This window comes from Dryobates pubescens, chromosome 13 (genome assembly GCF_014839835.1).
Source record: "Dryobates pubescens isolate bDryPub1 chromosome 13, bDryPub1.pri, whole genome shotgun sequence".
Classification (NCBI taxonomy): Eukaryota; Metazoa; Chordata; class Aves; order Piciformes; family Picidae; genus Dryobates; species Dryobates pubescens.
Window position 1 is genome coordinate 28,236,382 of NC_071624.1, and position 17,766 is coordinate 28,254,147.

General features: G+C 45.8%; 1 protein-coding gene across 1 annotated transcript in view; it reads left to right on the forward strand.

Moving 5' to 3' along the window:
- The first annotated feature begins 5,935 nt into the window (after nucleotides 1-5,935).
- The window catches only part of MYO1C (myosin IC), a 60,878-nt gene continuing 49,047 nt past the window's right edge, over nucleotides 5,936-17,766 (forward strand). Inside the window, exon 1 of the mRNA XM_054166535.1 lies at nucleotides 5,936-6,049. The gene's annotated coding sequence lies outside the window, so the exon portion shown is untranslated. The remainder of the gene's footprint in view (nucleotides 6,050-17,766) is intronic.

Genomic DNA, 17,766 nt, shown 5'->3' on the forward strand with positions numbered 1-17,766 from the left:
CCATGCAAGGAGATTCTGTGGAGAGCTCAAAGAACAGTGGTCTTTGAATTCCAGACCACAGCTGGCTCATTCATTGTGGACCAAGATCCAATTTCTTCTAATCAGGGTGCATCTGCTGTTCATGAGCAGCTCAGAGGGGGAGCCATACAGCCGCTTTATGTGGGCAAGAAACTCAAGATCCTTAACACATGAGAGATGATAACTCTCTCAGTCACTGGACACAGAAGCTGCATTTTGTAAACCAATCCTTTGAACCACAGGACTTCACTGCAAATACCCACAGCAGCTGTGATTGAACCTGCTTGTGCACTAGTAGGACGCTGCACAGAACTCTCTACTTCTTTCTTAAGTATTATGCACACAGTGGCACTTTTGTTTACTACTGTTACCTATGGTAGCTTTTCAGACTATTCCATGACCTGTAATGATGCAATTTCTGATGAAATTTATCTTTCTTAAAACACCTTTAACTGGATGTTATAATCACTGGAAATGTTTTTATACTCATGTGTTTTCTTTTCGTGTACCACTAAAATAAATCCTGACAGTGAAGTGTTCTACATGGCCTCTTTTAATTTGAGAACAAACACATTGCTCCAGGTGGGGAGGACTAATTTCTGCGTGGCAACCTTTCTCCAAGACCCTTTGGGCATGTTTAATGCACAGACACAGCAGTGTTTTAGAAGGAAAATGTGTCAGTAATAACATATGTGGTGGGGCTTTGGGCTGCAAAAGAAGGGCAAGGACAAAAATTATTTTTCTCTTGGACAAAGCAGTTTAATCCTTTCTTTATTATTTTTTTTTCCCTATTTAAATGAATCCAGTATTAAATAGACTCCCATGTTGGATTTTCTGTTCTACCTGCCCCACTAAGGAGGTTTTGATATTTACCTTGTAAAAAAACATGGAATCATGGAACTGTTGAGGTAGGAAAGAGACCTTTGAGATCAAGTCCAACCACTCACCTAGAGCTCACAATCCCACCGCTACTGCTAAGCCACTACCACTCAAGCCACTTAAATGGCTTCCTTCATTTTTAGGAACAGGTTCTTTAGATTTCACTTCTTTTCACTGTGAATTTTTCAGAGTGTGATAGGAGATACCTTTTTTTAATCTCTTAAGAAGGATCTGCTGTGTTGTGCTTCGTATTTGAAATTCTGTAGGGTTTAATATAACTTTGCTGTCAGATCATTCCCCTCGAAGGGTAACTTTTCATACTTCCCTGCTGGGAGAGAGCTTATTTTAAAATAGGATGTGTCTTCCCCCAAGGAATGTTGTCCAGTGGAGCCTTATTTAACTGCCATATACTTCTGATTCCTTGCTAACCTCAGGATGTGCAGTGTATCACTGCACACAGATAGTACAGCTCCATGTAAACAGGAAATATTTCTAAGATGTCTTTGCGTGTTTGCTAGACCCTAAAAATACCTTATGATAAAGACTATTGTTTCTACTACCACTACTTCCTTCTCTGCTCTTGGACACCAAGTGACACTCAGATGAACTTCTCTTAATTAATATACTGCAGTGGAAAGGTCAGCTGAGCAAAGCTTGAATTAGGTTTTCCTTGAGAGAGGAAACGAAACCTTTTTTGAGAGCTCTGCATTATTAACAGGAATATTTCCGATGGCCCTATCTGCCCTCGGATATAGGCATTTGCTCTTTGAAAGGGATTGAGTTGAAGCAATTTCTTCTGTGATAACAAGATGTAGAGATCACAGGAAATTCCTGGTACTCATCACTGCATGAATACCAATGTTATTTAACTTCAGCTCATGCATCAAGCAGATATCCTCGTTTTCTTATACCTGTTTATACCAATCTTGAACAGAGAGGGAGATTTTTGTGTAGAGGTGGAAGTATTTGAGGCCAGTTGTATGCACAGCTTGCTTTTGTCTTTAACTGTCTTTCCAGGCTCAACCTCAAACATTAGAGAGTTGGGCTGTACACAGTGTAGAGTGAGCTCTTTGTGTGGCTGTTTTGTTCAGCCAAGGCAGTGGCATTCACCACCTGATGAACCTGTGCAGTACACATGGAGTTAACCCTGGAAACTGATGTGCTCCGAGCTTACTGAATGTGTCTGTCCATTGCTTCAGCATAAAAACCCTCATGTATGTGTGTGCATACATCCCACCTCCTGTGTGACAGTGGAACTATCATCTTCCCCTTAGAGGATCTCTGCAGTTAAAAGAACATCTCAGCTGTGCAATCTAGGAAGTAGCAAGAGAAATCTGTGTGGGTGCATTGGAAGCATAGGTTGGGAAACAGTGAAGTTGGAGGAAGGATGAAATCTGGGGCTGCAGACTGGTGAGAGGAAATGCAGAGGTGCAGGAACAATTCAGAAAATAAGAATTTGCTGGCATCACAAAAAGAAGACAAACATAATGGCAAACATTCTGACCTGTTAACCATGCTTCACTGGCAGCTATCGAAAGCAGAGACGTCAGCCCTTGCAGGGAGAGTTTCAGCATCATTTATCAAATGCAAGCTTTGCTGCAACATTGGTTTTAAAGTGTGCTGCTTGATCTTGGCAGAGACCAAGATGTTTCTGCACATAATTCTTCTATCTGCGTCACAGAACTCATTCCTGTTACCCAGCTCTGCTGTTCTGGACTGCTAATCTTTGCAATTACTCTGTATAGGGAGGGTAGATAAGATAGGCTAAGCACTGCTCTACGTTACTGAGCAGGATGGTTTTGTTTGGGGAAGTGACAAGTGAGGGGGTTGTGGTTCTTTTTAATGTGATAAAATCTCTGTTTCAGTAGAACCCTATATTGGGAAGTGGTCAAGGAAAGAATTCTTGGACTGGAATGATCTTGTGTATAACAGCCAGGGGAAGTGTAAGAATAATTCCAGATAGGAGGAGCAGTGATAGGCCATTTCTTTCCAGTTACTGAGCAGAATGGTGTTCTCTGTCAGCTCTTGAATGGCCAAGTGCTTGTTCAGCTTAACATCAAGTGGTTTTTTTTGACAAGCAGTTGTCACTGTAGTAGGGTTGAAAGTTTTAATTTGGTTATTCCAAGCAGACTGAAGGAAATGTCCCTTAACAGCAAGCCTTAAAATACCTGAAATTTAGGCTGATCTTCTCCCCCCCACCAAGTCCCAGGCAGGATGATGGAGGGTGTGTGTGTGGGTCATAGGTGTAGTACTGCATTCATGGATGACATGGCTGTAGCACAGCTCAGCAAATGCACTTACACCAGTGTTCATCAGATTATTTTTATCATATTCATAGTAGGAATTTTTGTACAGTAGCTTGCAAGTGAGTTTCCTTTGTTCTGATTAGTTGGCTACTCAAGGATTCAATTAATGATTTCCTTCTGCAGCAATTTGAAGAACTTCCTGTAGTTACCATGGGAGCAATCAGAATTTTCTCTTGCTCTATCTCTAAGTGAAGATGAAGAATGTTTTCTACATAAAATCTCTTGGTACCTTTGTCAGGTCCATGGTGTGGTTGTTTCGTGCTAATACCTATGAGACCGCATCCGCTGCCGCTTGACACTTCTGAGCCTGCTGGGACTGAAGTGGAACGTCAACAAAGTCAGGCAATAAACACCAACATAAATTTAGGCTTCTTGGAACTGTCTTGACACATCGTAACTCCTGGAAGTTAGTCTTGAACTTAATTGTTGTTTCAGTTCACACTTACACTTAGTATAAATACAGAAGCTCGTCTCTTCCTCTCACAACAGGGCTCTGAACCCAAGATTGCGGTTAGTCACGGTCTTCTCCCAGCCTGCTTGGGGAGTTCTGCTGTTGTGCTTTGAAACTGGAATTACCCATTAGAAAAATAGAGAGATTTACAAACTTACCTTGGGAAGATGGAACTGCAGATTGAATGTATTCCCACCGGAGAAATCATCCGCGTGGTTAACCGCAGTGGACAACGCAAGACTGTAAGCCTGTTTTTTCTTGTTCTCTTCTCTTCCCTTCCCTTCTTGTCGTGTTAGTTACACAATGACCAACTCAGTCACCCTTGTCCTGAACTGAGAAATGCCCATGCCAAAATACAAGGCTTCAGCAAGACTGGTTGGTCATGGGAGTGACTGGCTGTACCTGTGTTGTGAACGGTTTTATCTCACTAGAGTGAAATTAGTAGCCACAAATGTCAATATTAAGTGATTGGGAGTTTAGAGAATGATTAAAGTGTGTTTCCTGTAGAAATATGTCAGTGTCCTGCGGTTGTTGGGGCATCCTGCAGTCCTTGGGGCGTCCTGCAGTTGGTGTTTGGCCTGCCTGCCTTTGTTCAGTCAGAATTCTGGAAGCACTTTCAAACTACAAAGGGAGGAAAAGAGCTTTGAAGAGAGTGTTTGATCCTCTCCAGTATTGATTGTCCATGCTGCCACTGGATTCATGTCCTGAATGTTAAAGGAAGATTCACACATCAAAACAACAGTGGTAAACGACCATGCTAATGGACTGTTATTAATATCTGGAGCAACTGAATGCTCTGGTAACTTGTGACTTTTATTGACTTGGGTTCAGGGTTTGTACCTAAGCAAGTGGGAAATCCATGAGCAGATTATTTCTGGTTTGACATGGTAGATGGAAATAGTTAAAAAGACAGTAATCTTCTAAGAGCAGTTTCAGTTTTCAGTGCTTGGAACAAGGGGCCGTTCTTTGTGGTTTGCTTCAGAGTGTTTCCTAACTAGGTTCATATATTTGTCAATGAAGAGTCTAAAGGAGCTGTGCAAAAACCTTTGTGAATCCTGCTTGTGTTTAAATGCATCCTAAAAATTTGTGTCTGTCATAGATACTTGCAAAGTGCTTTAACAGACCTTCAGTTCTGATAGCAGCTTGCTTTGGGCAGAGCCATGGTGTTCCGAAGCACACATCTGTGCACGTTGCTGCTGCTTCCTAGCATTGTCTTTCTAGTAAGTAATCTGAAACTCGATCTGAAACTTAGCTAAGACATTTACTGTGAGGATTGCACAGTTGTTCAGTGGTGTCATTTTACCTCAGAAAGACCTGAGAGCTTTGCCTTGTTGGAAGAGGAGAATCTGATGTTCTTTGGTTTTCAGTAAATGATCCAGAGGAATGTTACTGACTTATTTGTAGTGACAGTAGAAGACACTGGAGGGACCGAGTTGGCTTTCCCAGGGGGAACTGTTCCTTTAAACCTTATCCCGACCAGCATGTGCCAGGATCCTGGGGGAGACATCAGAGAGAGAAAAGCTTTTAGTTCAGCTTTCTAAAAAATTTTAAATAGTCATTAACAGTTCATAAAACTGCAATTTGCTACTCTGAGAACAGCAGTTGGTGTTTTGTCAAGTACTGCTGGTGCTGCAGAGATGGCCAGAGAAAAGTCGTTTCTGTGGTTTGATACAAACAGAAGCTTATAGTTGGAGATACTTTGCAGCAGGAATGCAAGGAGCAGAGCTTTGCTATTTCCGTTCCGTATGCTGCAGTCTGTTAGGATTAAATCACACGCAGAGTTCTCTCTGGATCCTGGCCGGGCTGCCTGCTCGCCTGGGCTGGGCTGTGCTGTGCATGTACCTGAGATGAGCCAAGATGTGGATGGATGGTTAGCTAAACTTGGTGATAGAACTCACTTCGGTTCTGGGCAATCGCTGCAGAGTGAACTTCACCCTGTGTTCGCCTCAGAAAGATGAGCTTTTGATGGCTCCCACAGACAGGAGTCAGCGGTAAAATCATCGGTGTCTCAGGTGCGTCTGTCGGTCCGAGCAGCGGGACCGCGGACCGGTGCGGTGGAGCCGCTCGGCAGCAGGAATGCCACTGTCCCGAGCAATGTTGTCGTCCCCGCGGTCACGGTGCAGCGGGACCCGCCGCTCCCCACGGCTGGGTCACCCCCGCGGGCTGGGAGCAGAAGCGGGCAAGCTGCCGGTCTCCGCGGCCCGCCCCGCGAAGCTGACGGCAGGTGAGGGCGGAGGCAGGGCCGCGGCCTCCCCGCCCGCACTCCGCATGCCCGGCGCTCGGACATGCTCACTAGCGGCGCGGCGCGGGCTCCCGTGGGCAGTCGGCGCCGAGGCGCTCCCGGAGCCGCCGCAGGGCCCCGAGTAGCGCGTCCCGGGGCGGGCGCGGAGCGCAGGTGAGCGGGGCTGGGGGGAAGTGGAAGGACAGCGGCGTGCCCAGGGCCGGCCGGGTCGGGCCGGGCCGGCTGCTGCCCCAGGGAGGAGGTAGCCGCGGCCGCGATCCGCCGTCACCGGTGATCGCCGAAAAGCGCCGGGGCTCGGGCCACATGGCCGCGGGCTGCCGGGAGCACGCTGCCGGCACCGGGGCTGTACCGGGAGGTGTAACGGGGAGCGAGGAGCGGCAGCAGACGGCGCCCCGGCGAGGGCGAGCAGCCGCCGCTTGGCCGTTCCCCGCGAAGTCAAGCGACCTTCCCGGAAACTTAAAATTTCCACGGTAGAAACAAATGACCCTTTCAGAGCAGCCGGCATCCTGCCGGCTGCACGGCGTGTCTCCGGCCCTCCCCTTCCGTAGCGTTACCGAATACACTCCGGTAACGCTTCCCTGATTGCATCCCCAAATGCAGCGAGCTCCCGGGCGGGCTCCAGCCCGGGACGGGATGAATCCTCCCGAGGTTCGCATAGGGAGCCGGGACTGGAGTGAGAAAGGGTGTGGCTGGGCGTGGGGGCAAGAGGGAGCCTGCTCCAGAGCTGAAACGTGGCCGTGTCACCGCCGGTGTGCCAGGGAGGTCCAGCCTTAGTCTTCTGAAGAATGACTTTCGGTACATACACAACTTGTTCTATATTGTGTGCTTACTGGTGATAACATGCTGCTGTGGATACATTTTCCAGTACGTTTGTACTGGAGTAAGCCTGGTTTGCCAGTGCTTGCATAGGTGCCTAACAGCACTTCATGAAGAAGGCCTTGGTATTTATCCTCTCTCCTGCGTGGAGGTGTTGTCAAACACCGTAACTACTCCAGCTTGCACCACGAGTCTTGCACCCACTAAAATGTGGGGGGTCCTCATCTGTTGTACCACTTTCCATGCCAGTTTCCCCGCTTTGCCAGTCTACCTGGAGCTAGTTTCTTTAAGTAAGTGACAGTGATTTACAGAGGGAGTCTGCTGAATGAATGTCTCATTCTAGTAACTTGAACTGTCCAAGTAAGATCTGTGGTCTGTGTCCTCATGTTTGGGAGGATTACAGAAGAAAAAATGCTTCTGAGCTACACTACAGAGATTATTCTGGTGTTTATTCTTTCTGTGACAGTTGCTTGAGGTGGGAGGCTCCTCCAGAGCTACTTGTAGACAGGCAGCATTAGAAAATGGCAAATGGGAAAAAATTTAGCTTGTTTGGTTGGACAGGCCATGAGAGCAGAGCCACATCTTGGAGTAACTGGGAAGAAAGGCACTTTTCTTTCATCTGCTTTTGGAGCAATAGACAATTACCAGTTGTCAGCACCTTTTCAAAACTCTTTTAGAAACTGCCTTAGGCTTGCAGAACTGATGAGCTCTTATTTTTTTACAGTAGGCCCTGATATGGCAACCACTGTCATAACACTTAAGGATATTCAGTTTTGATACTGGGTTATAATCTTGTGTTTTAGGGAGGGGCTGTGTAAATATGAATCTTGCCTTCTATTCTGCCTGGCAGGGACCAATGGAGTGCTAGGCTGTACGCATGCTATCCTAATTGATTATGACATAGAAGATAGATCTTCTTTTTTAATGAGAGGGGGGAAAAAAAGCCTGAATATACTAAAGGGGAGTGAGAGATGCTGTGTGACTTGGGATTCAGAGTGTGCAATGTCTGTTCTCTGCATACCTAAACAGTAAAGAAACTTGTGATTAATGATATGTCTTCAGAATGTATAATAACTAGAGCTAACTATAGCAGCTATCTAGATTCTGACAAAATTCTCCAAGCCAGAGAGAAGACTTTTTCCCTCCCCTTTTATTAATTTTGAACTAAGCCCAGTAGAGGAAGGACATTGAAAAGGTAGGGGCCAAGAGTGCTTAATAACAGATTAAATGTGCTGTTTCTTTCTACAAAGAAGCTCAAGCCCTGTGGATGCCTTGGTGCAAAGGTCTCAGTCCTCTTCTGGTAGCATTCAGAGATTAGGGATTTCTCTGTGGTTTATGATGTCGTGTTGCTATAGGACCTTGCCTGTCTCTGTGGGGAGCTGCATGCTTTCTAGGAACTGCACCAATCCCCCCACCCCTGTCAGAAGGGACTGTCTGCACCCAGTGCAGGAGAAGCAAGCCGTAGCAGCTGGCAACAGCCACAGAGCAGCAAATAAACCACGGCTCTTGCACGTTTCAGTCCATTTCCCTTCCCTCTGCCCAGTGTTCTTACCTGGTGGTTTTGAATAGTTCCAGCATGCACAACGTTGAGGATCACTGCTCTGGAGCACTGCTTCCCAGTTTGAAGGAGTGATGGATGAGGACTGTTCCCAGGGTGCTTCCAAATAACTAATGCCTTCTGTAGGACAGAGTGATATTTGGGAGAATGCAAATTGTTCCTGGTGCTGCAGAAAAGGGGGTGGAGAGAACCTAGGTACTGCAGGTTTTCCTAGGACTGGTGTGTCCTACTGCTCTTTGTGAGGGATGCAAATGGCACTAAGTCACTTGTCCTTTCATACAAGCTAAAGAACCATTTGTGAAGGTGTATTTGTGTGCTTCTAAACTGTTGCTGTGGGGAAACCCATTCATATTGTGCTTTGGCTTCCCTGTATTGGTGATAGTCAAATGTGGTCACCTTTTCAGAACCCATCCCAGTTAAAACTGAGTAGGCTAAACAAATAGGTAGATGATCTGGAGCAGTTTCCCATTGCAGCTCTTGGTGTAAGCACATGAACTTCTCCTGCACAAAGAATGGGATGGCAAAGGAAGAAATGGCTGGGGTCAGGTAGGGGCTGACCTCTTGGTGCAGCAGCGCTTTGTACTGGCATAAAGCAACTGCAATTACAGCGTGTGTTTGTCTTCCATCAGAGGTTTTACTGTGTTACATACTGCTTCATAACCAACTTGTGAGTGATGTGGTTGGCTTTGACTTAGGTTGCTATCCTTGACTTCAACAGAAACCATACATCTAAGCTTCTATCAGCCTTGCTAGCGGATGAGGTTTGCATGGGTTGTGTTCCTGGGAGATTGCAACACAGTTATTTTACTGCCCAGAGGGAACTGCTTTTACCGTGCCTCTGTCTGGATTGAATGATCTCTCTGCTAGAAAATATCCTGCTCTGTATTTTGTGCCCTCCCTTGCATGCTTTGCTCCTTGTTGATGCATTAGGGGAGCAGTTGGCCAGCACTTCCCAGAAAGCATTAATAACGCTGTAGACAAGCAGTGTAAGTAGATGAGAGAGGCTGACAAAGTTTGTTATGACAGGAGGTTCTGAGTAAAGAAATCTCTAAGTAATTTGTTGCAACTGAGTCATGTTCTGTGGGGGTGGAAGGCCTTGTATTCTTTAAAGCCCTGCCCTGCATTATTGAAATACTCTTTAATACATTAAGGAGCAGCAGGGCCAGTCCCTTTTCTGTTAATATACATTTTCAGTGGGGCCTGTTCTATATTAAATTCCCATACTAGAAGGCAGTAAAGGTCAGTATTGAGAGCTCCTGTGACATTCATGCATGCATGGATAGTTCTCCCTGTCAGACTCTCTTTCTTTAGCACATGTGAATGACCAGTGAGCTGTTCTTCCATAGGACTCTTGCAGCCCTTTCACCTGTACATTGACCTTGGTCCAGCTCGGCCACCGCCCTTCCTGTGATTCAGTTTGGCAGCTGACAATAAATGGACATAAATGTTCAGCCTTTGGCAGCACCTTTGGAGTGCTGTGGGGTTTGCCTTCTAGGTGATAAGGTCCTGGAGCTGGAAGATAAAGCAGCCTGCAGCAATTGGAAAGGTTTGTTAATAGATGGGCAGTGTCCATGCTGGAGGCAAAGAATGTTATGTCAAAGTGTGTTCTGATTCTTTTTTTTTTTTTTGGCCAGGAAGTGGATAATCTATGAATGACCAAAAAAAAAAAAATCTTCCATCCATGCTGTCCTAAACAGATTGAGTTTTTTTTCCTTCTCCATAAAAGAGCTTTCTGAAATAGCTGCTCAAGAAAATGATACATGTGGAGAAACCCACAGTTACGATGGCATTCAGCCTGCTGTTTTCGTGCAGGCTGGACCTCATGAGTTATAGCTGCTCTAAAAGGCCTTTAAATTTATGTTGGTAATTTCTTTTAGAGGCACTTTCCCAGTAAAAGTTCACCATGGATATTTGACTCTCTTTCCTTGGAGTGCTCTTGCACCTGACCAGAGATTGCACCCTCACAAAAGGTGATAGAGAGATGTGGTCCTAATCTTTGAGCGAGAACATGCTCATAGCTGGAGAACAACCTTTGTAGTGGTTTTAAGACTTGGGGGAAACCTTTGTGTCTCAGCAGCTGAGGTTGCAGTTCATTAGTTAGAGTGATCTGCAGGGCTCCATGCCAGCTGACAATCACCAGGTGTATCTGGCCATTTTACTAATGAAGAGGAGGAGGATTATTGAAGGAGCTGTAATTCAGCTAGAGACCAGTGTTTGCCAGAGGATTTTGGTAAGCTTGCAGTTGCTCTTTTTCTTTCTTCCTTCTTCATTACCAATATTTGAGGGTTGTCTTTATGTCTGTTTTCATTATCACCTGCTGCCTGGTCTAGATGGGATATTCCTGTCCAAGAAAGAATCAGCTTTGCTTCAGAGTTATAATGACAAACTGAGAACAGAAAAGAGGCTGAACTCAGCGCTCTCACCGTGCTTATCGTTTGTGGCCGAAGGGGCCGGTTAAGTCAATGTCCAGTTACATAATGAGGAGATAGTGATCTCATTAGCTTTTTAGAAAGCTAAATTCCACTGAAACAGTCTAACTGGGAGCATAGAAGTAGGAGGGAAAACTATTTTTCTAGTCTGAAGTATGTCTTTGTGTAGAGTTGTGAGCTGGGTCTTCTAAACTTGCTAACGCTAACTAATAACCTCCACATTATACAGTCCACACTGAGTCATTGTTTACTCAGGGAAATGACTTTCAACAGCCAGACTTGTTTGCTAACTTTAATAACTAAAATATGCAGTTCCACACATTACAAGGCAGCACACTGTAATCAGGGGGGTGGTTTTCTTTCAGAACAAAAATTGATACAGGTTTGCCACACCACACAAGGTTGCTTTCCAAGTAGCATTTCTGCCATTCAGGTTTTGATCTGCAGCAGAGGCTGATGTGCCCAGTGGTGCAGTTTTGAGGAGAGGGAAGATTATTGTCCCAAATTGTTGTTGTTGGGTTGGGGTTTTTTTGTTTGGTTGGTTTTGTTTTCTGTTTCCTAGAGTGTTACTGAACTTTCCAAACCAGACGTCAGAAAGCCTTGTCCTCTTGTCTTCTTGTTTTAAATAACAGGTTGTCTTACACTCCTAGGATTTTTGGAGTCTGTTCAGAATTGCCTCTTCTGCATCTTGTGAGGGAAAGCCACACCTTTGCATCAGGAAGCCAGGAATTCTCTCTTAACAGGATTGGAACTTTGACAGCAAACCAGATGTTTCTTGTGCCTTATTTTACGTGAGCGCTGAAGTTCAGTCGTGAGCAGTTTTTCACCTTTCCTTGACTGGTCTGAGTTAGTACATTATTTTCTCAGGGATCTTAGAGGTAGCTTTCCAACCCACCCCCTGCATCTATTAAGATGATAACAATGACCTGGGTCTGTACATAGGGGCTCTAGAGAACAAACACCACCAAGTGCACAGGGTGCAGTGTAACAGTTTATCCCTGGGGAATGAAGCGGGGGCAGCTAAGGGTGCCTGACTTGCATGTGAAGGGACAGTGTGGGAAGAATGTTTGCACTGTTAAAATGTAACTTTTGAAGCTATTTTGGAATAGCTTTTTGAATGTATGCATTTCTGAGTTTTGTGGTCAGTTCTCTCTCCTTTTCCTTCAGAGCTGCTGAATGCCACCTAATTAAAACACCAGTGCAGCTCAGAGAGGATTCAGAGCAATCTGACTGCTGGCAAAGCACAGTCATGTATCATGAAGAGCTGCTTTGATACCTGTTGCACCTTTCCAAAACCAACAACAGGGGGGGAAAAAAAGGTACCTATCACATTTCTCAAACCAACCAAACCCTGCCTTTTGAAGAGTGTTTTCAGAACATGTATTTTTGATTTCTGCTAAAGCCACAAGCTGCTTTTTTTTTCTTTTTTGACCACATTTTTGTTCAAACATAGAATGGGAAGACTTAAGGTCTTGTGTGAAAAATGAGGGCAAACACAAAAGATGTGACTTCCAAATTTCCCATCTGATTTGTGCATGGTTTTGTTGCCCTTCCAGTCGAGGGAGGGGAACAAAAGCAAGTTCTGCAGAGAAGTACAGAGTGTGGTTTTGTATGCCTGATAGCAGCACACTGAGGGAGTGCAGATGATTTTTTAACTTTAATCTGGCTGATCTGTCTGGAAGGCTGGTGGATAGGAACTGGGAACAGTAGCTTATGAAGCTGTTACCAAATCTAGAGCATCTATTATTTAGAGTAAGCATGGTGGGGGCTTGCACCACCCCATGACTTTATGAAAAGTGTGGCTCTGGAATGCTAGTCTTTACCATCTCAGAATTTCTTGTGTTTTAGTTTTGTACCTCCATTAACAGAGTTAACTGTGCAGTGGGAGTCCTACCAGGGTTTGGAGTTACTGAGGGAGTCTGCTTGTTTGCTTGGGCATGAAATCGTGCTGTGGGATGTCTGGCTGGAAGTGAGTTTGTTTCTGGTCAGCTTGGGTACAGAAAAAGGCAAAGTATGGATTGCACATATCAAGGTGAGATAGTGTTGATTGGTAACTGAACTTGCATATTCATAACCTTGAGGGGATTTGAATATTAATGTGCTGGCTGAAGGGCTGGGAGTCTGGAAGAAAACTAGAAGCTGAAAACATGTGGGAAGCCAGAAAGAAAAGTGGGGCCTGAAAAGGAGGGGCAAGACCAATGAGAAAAGCAGAGACCAACAAGGAGTAGGAGGCCAAAATGGTGTGGGAGGTCAGCAAGAAAAACAGAGGCCAAGAAGGGCAGGCTGGAAAAGTTGGAGGAGGATGAACAGACGTGGAAGGCAGAAAAAGCTTGGGAGGCCAAAATAAGCCTGTATCATAGCTCCAACCAATCTTATTTTGCTCTGGTTTTTTGTTTCTGCATCCTCCTGAAGTAGTGGAATCCACAGACTATTTAGCTGAAGAAAATTAAAGCTCAGCCTTGTTTAATAAGTTAGGGACAAATGCCTATTGTCCTGGCTCTCATTATTTCAGCTGGTGCTTAGTTTCAGCATGTACAATTTTGTTTTCCAGCAGGAAGCATGTATTAAATTGTTGTTAGAGAAGCACAGATGAGCAGTAGTGCTACCTGTCAGTAAGATGGTGGCTGCCTTAAAATGCTGTGCCTTTGAGATCACCAAAATGATGCCTCCTCAATTCATAGGAGAAAGAGAGCTCTCGTGAGTGCTTATGCAGGGATTGGAGAAAGCTGGGAGTGGTGTGGGATAATGGAAGGGGTAATTTGTGCAGTTTTATGAGGTATTTCTGAAGCAGGTGTGTTAGAGTCCCTGGATTATTGAAGAAAAGCATGTGATGACATAATAATGTCAGCACAATGTCTTTTCTTTTTGCCTGCTATGAATAAAGAATTGTTGGGTTGATGGTTATGGGCCATTGATATATTTGAGTAAAGCTTTCAGACATTGACTCCAGTATAAACTAATTTCTGTTCTGATAGAAGGTAGAAGTATAAAGGAGAGCAAAACAAGCAAATAAAAAAAAAGAGTCAGAGATGATTTGTGCTTCTTGGAGATTGTTGTAGACTGGGATCACCTTGAAACCTTTCTTGATTATGTTCTGAGAGCTACCAGAGCAAGGGATGCCAGGTGCAGAAGTTGTGCTGCTCCGGCAGCTTGGTCATGAGGGCACCATGTGAAGAGGAAATGTTGCAAGGGATGTGGAGTCCTGTATGCAAAAAAAACCCCTTGCAGAGCTAAAGGGGGTGTTTGATGTGTCTCTTTAAACTGAAACCTGGTGAGCTGCCAAGTGTCTGTTTCTGCTCTGACATTCTGTGTCTAGGTGGGGTCGTAAGGGAGCTTCTTCCAGCCCTGCTACCGCTGCTGTCCAAACCACTTTCTTAGTTCAGCTTGCAATGAGAGGAATTCTGCAAGTGGCTCTGTGTAGGATGAGAATGTGAGCTATGTCCAGGCTGAAGCCCATGGAGCTCTGAAGCTGTGCTTGTGTAACTGTTTGTTTTTTTCAGGAGGCTTCAGGTAAGTTGGTTGTTTGCCACTGAACATCTTTTTCATAGAATCAATAAGGTTGGAAAAGACTTCAAAGATCATCAAGTCCAACCTGTCACCCCAGGCCTCATGACTACTAAACCATGGCACCAAGTGCCACGACCAATCCCCTTTTGAACACCTCCAGGGACAGTGACTCCACCACCTCCCTGGGCAGCACATTCCAATGGCTAACATCTCTCTCTGTGAAGAACTTTCTCCTCACCTCCAGCCTAAACTTCCCCTGGTGCAGCTTGAGACTGTGTCCTCTTGTTCTGGTGCTGGTTGCCTGGGAAAAGAGACCAGCCTCCTCCTGGCTACAACCACCTTTCAGGTAGTTGTACACAGCAATAAGGTCTCCCCTGAGCCTCCTTGAGGGGTCTGGGCTGGGTTTTTACTGAGATGCTAATTGTTTGCCACCAGAAGTAGGTGGCCTCTGTGAAAGGATCATGTTGTCAGCTGAGTGAAAATGGGGGGTAGAAGAATATCAGTGTTGCTACAGGTTGAGTACATGTGTCTGGAAAGAAATCCTTGTACAAGCATTGTACAAGCAAGCTGTTGCTTGCCAAGGAGAAGTTTTGTTGTGACAAATCTTCCTTTTTATTTTCAATATGCTGGAAAGGTAAATTCTGAGAGATCTAAAAGTAGCTGTCAGCTTGGTACCCAGCTGTCTGTTCTGAGCAGTGAATTTCTCTGGTTAATCTCTCTGGCACTGTGCTGAACTCTTCAAAGTGTTTTTCAGGCCATCCTTTCACTGGCCCCAAACCAAATTATCTTAATTGCAAACCACTTATCTGAGCTGATGGTTAGTCAACACAAATGTGACACAGCGCTCGTTGGAGTAGAAAATCAATCAGGGTGTAGTGTGGGCTCGAGTGAGATTTGTGGATTGATAGGGAAAGGGAAGAAGGTTCATTTGGGTCAGTAACTGGCACAGTGATGAGTGTGTGCAGGGAGCTTCACCCTCCGGTGTGCTTGCAGTCAGCAGCCCTTATTTCTAAAACACCTGCCAAAAAGTGTCAGTTGTTCATAGTCTTGTTGGATAAGAGAGCAGGAGCCAGGCAGGTTTCTGCTGGCCAGTCTGGTGTGACACAGATACACATGTGTGTCAGGTTAAGGCATTCTGTTGCTGATTGCCTGATGGTGGAATGCTTACAGCTGGCAGTCTGTAGCCTCTAGTGTCATTCCTGGGCTTGTCCTGGAGGCTGCTGGAGGTGGTGATGATCTATGTGCATCACTGCTCAAGGGTTTAAACATTTGGAGTCATGTGTAAAAGGTAGAGGAGAAGCAAGCAGCCATCTGTGCCACTCTCAATGAAATGCCCTTTCTTCACTTGTCCTTCAGGAGGATATATTCCCCCAGTATCTAAGGCAAGCTTGTACTGGCATGAAGTTCTGTTTAAATTGGTTTTGCTCTCTGCCTTGTACCTGAACTAGCATCCATTTGGTCCTTTGATGAATCAATTGAAACAAACTTAGGAGAACAATGATGAGGAAGAAAACAAAAAAGAAGGAAGAAGTCTTCTGGTTGCTTATCTCCCTGAAGTGTCTCATCAGAGTTGAACAGATCTCACTCCCAGTACAGAGGGAGAGGGCCAGAGCAAGCACAGCTGAGGACAGAGGATGGGCTGCATCACAGCAATGTCAGCTGTTGAGGTCAACTTACAGCAGCCTAGGACTGCTGTACTGGCACCTCTGGCACCTCAGAGGGCAATTCCTGTGCTCTTTTCAGCTTGGAGAAGTGCCTGTGGTGTAATGCTGTGGGAATGGTGGCTTGTGTAGTCATTCTCTTCTTAGGCTACTGGGTTTTGAGGGTACTGAGGACAAGTTTGAGGTTGCTAGAAGGTTCTGCGGTCATACTGTGTGACTTTTGTGCCCTGGTGTGTGGGCTGATTGGCACTCAAAGCTCCCAGCCTTTGGATGTGGAGCTAGGCCAGCTGTTGGGAGCATAAGTGGTAATTAGTTGTCTTCTAAATGTTGGCTGTATTAAGATTTAATAGACCACACTATCTCTGCTCCACTTCTTGTAATGGGGATTCCCAAATGGTAATACCTATGACAGCTCCTAAAGCATCAGCCTGTGGAGTGCCTGCCTTGCTGCTGCTCAGTAAGGTGGCATCAGGGCAGGGTGAACACAGCCACTGAGCCAAGAGAACCTGGTGCCTCTTCTCCTCCTTGCCTCAGCAGCATGCAGGATGGCTGGGGCTCAAAGCAGGCAGCACAGCCCAAGTCAGAAGGGTCCACTTCAGCATTGGTGTTTGGTGTGTTTTGCTCTCTCTGGAGCAGAAACCCTTCTGCCCCTTCCCAGAGCATTGCTGTGTGGAAGGATGTTGGGGGAGAGCCGGTGCAGTGGGGGCATGGAGGAACCCTGCCCAGCTGAGCATGCAGAGATGCCCACATTTGCACTGCTCTGCAACAGATCTAAAGATTCAAGGGATTTGGGGGCCCTGGGGGACTTTTTGAGCAAGTATTTGTGTGAAGCAGTAGGACAGGCTTACAGCGCTGTGGTAGCCGAGCGTGATGTGATCGACACCGGCAGAAAGGGTGAGGAGAAGGAATTTGTTCTGCTGCCAAAGCCTTTCGTGCAAGAGGTTGGGTCTGGACCTGTGCCCTTTCTGGGCATGCATGCAGGTTCCTGCAATTGGTACCTGCTATTGCTGTCACCACCAGCAGTGGCACCCAAGTAAACAAAATGTAGGAATTCCATCCTGCAGCTGAAACTTCAAGAGGCTATTTCTAGATGGAATTGAAGCTCCATGTGATTTAGTGGACTGTAGCCTCATTGTGAGGGTAGAAGGCAACCAAAAGTGGTTTGAAGTGGAATTCTTTCAGAGTATTGTTGCTGACATTGTGGTGGGCAGCTGGATTAAACTATTTCAGAGCTTTCACTCCTTTTTGATGCCATACAGCACTCTTGTTAAAGAGGCTTCATAACAAGCTACAAAAGCTTGGCAGTTGCTCATAATTGTGGATGTGCTATTTGCCCTAGGAAAGAGAGATTCTGGGGGGGAATAATTAAACAACTTGAAAATGTTTGGACTGAAGACAGAGGTTATCACCCAGCAGGTGAGCTGGAGCAGCAGAGGTAGGAATAGGTTAGCTCTTGTGCTAGTGAATTTGGGAATAGTGGGATTTGCCCTGCAGGGAAGGGTAGTACCTGCATGTAGCTGCCCCTGTGAGCCATCAGCTGTTGCAGTAATTCTCCAGAACATGGAATTTGTCAGATCACCAGACAAGTGTGCACTGCCTTTGTGCTATCACAGACACCAGGCATCCTGAGAATGTGATGGACTCTCAAATTCCAGCTCGGTGTGCTCGCCCTTCCCCTCCTCCTCCAGGGGCTAGTGGAAGGAGGAAGGGAGGTCAGGCTTGAAACACAGAGTCAAAGAGGAGGAATTTGTGAGTGTATGGCTGATAAGGTCCATCCCTTGCTGTGCTTGGCCACTTCCCCCCTTCCCCCATTGTGGAAAGTGTGATTACAGTCAGGCGCTCCGCCCTGGCTGGCTGAGCCATACATACATGCACAAATGCCAGATTCTCTTCATTCCA